The following is a 1,728-nucleotide window of genomic DNA, read 5'->3' as shown; positions in this document are numbered from 1 at the left end:
CACTCAGACACCCCCGATCCTTCTGTGACCCTAAGGAACCTGAGGCCGCGCTGACCCTGCCTGGGCTTCACCCCAGTTAAACCTCTGGAGCGATGTCCCTCAGCGGAACAGACTTTTAAAAGTCCTGATTTTGTGCTCCATTGCTCCGCCGCTCGCCGGGAGCCGGCCCCTCCCCCTGCAGTCTATCTTCCCTTCGCTTTGTATTCACTTCTCCGCCAGTCCTACCTTTCAGATAGTGGTTGATTTTCTGTTTCTAGAATTGCTGTTCTTCTTCTCTTCGATCTCCCGTTGGATTTGTAGGTGTTTGCAATCTTTAGATAAGCTATTTAGCTGATCTCCTGCTACCCGAAGTAGTCTCAGCCTGCTACTTCTCCGCCATCTTGACTCCTCCCCCCAAAAACTGAAAGAATTTGCAAACACCAAACCAGCTCTACAGGAAATATCGAAAGGGGTCCTCTAAGCAAAGAGAGACCCTAAAAGTAGATCAGAAAGAAACAGAGACAATATACAATAACAGTCACCTTACAGGCAATACAATGGCACTAAATTCATATCTCTCAATACTTACCCTGAATGTTAATGGGCTAAATGCCACAATCAAAAGACACAGGGTATCAGAATGGATAAAAAAACAAAACCATCTATATGTTGCCTACAAGAAACTCATCTTAAACCTGAAGACACCTCCAGGTTTAAAGTGAGGGGGTGGAAAATAATTTACCATGCTAATGGACATCAGAAGAAAGCAGGAGTAGCGATCCTTATAGCAGATCAATTAGATTTTAAGCCAAAGACTATAATAAGAGATGAGGAAGGACACTATATCATACTCAAAGGAACTGTCCAACAAGAAGATCTAACAATTTTAAATATCTATGCCCCTAACGTGGGAGCAGCCAACTATATAAACCAATTAATAACAAAATCAAAGAAACACATCGACAAGAATACAATAATAGTAGGGGATTTTAACACTCCCCTCACTGAAATGGACAGATCATCCAAGCAAAAGATCAACAAGGAAATCAAGGCCTTAAATGACACACTGGACCAGATGGACATCACAGATATATTCAGAACTTTTCATCCCAAAGCAACAGAATACAGATTCTTCTCTAGTGCACATGGAACATTCTCCAGAATAGATCACATTCTTGGTCCTAAATCAGGTCTCAACCGTTATCAAAAGATTGGGATCATTCCCTGCATATTTTCAGACCACAATGCTCTGAAGCTAGAACTCAATAACAAGAGGAAATTTGGAAAGAACCCAAATACATGGAGACTAAACAGCATCCTTCTAGAGAATGAATGGGTCAACCAGGAAATTAAAGAAGAATTGAAAAAATTCATGGAAACAAATGATAATGAAAACACAATGGTTCAGAATCTGTGGGACACAACAAAGGCAGTCCTGAGAGGAAAATATATAGCGGTACAAGCCTTTCTCAAGAAACAAGAACGGTCTCAGGTACACAACCTAACCCTACACCTAAAGGAGCTGGAGAAAGAACAAGAAAGAAACCCTAAACCCAGCAGGAGAAGAGAAATCATAAAGATCAGAGCAGAAATCAATGAAATAGAAACCAAAAAAACAATAGAACAAATCAACGAAACTAGGAGCTGGTTCTTTGAAAGAATTAATAAGATTGATAAACCCCTGGCCAGACTTATCAAAAAGAAAAGAGAGAGGACCCAAATAAATAAAATCATGAATGAAAGAGGAGA

Source organism: Lutra lutra, chromosome 2, assembly GCF_902655055.1.
Source record: "Lutra lutra chromosome 2, mLutLut1.2, whole genome shotgun sequence".
Lineage (NCBI taxonomy): Eukaryota > Metazoa > Chordata > Mammalia > Carnivora > Mustelidae > Lutra > Lutra lutra.
This window is presented reverse-complemented; position numbering follows the sequence as displayed.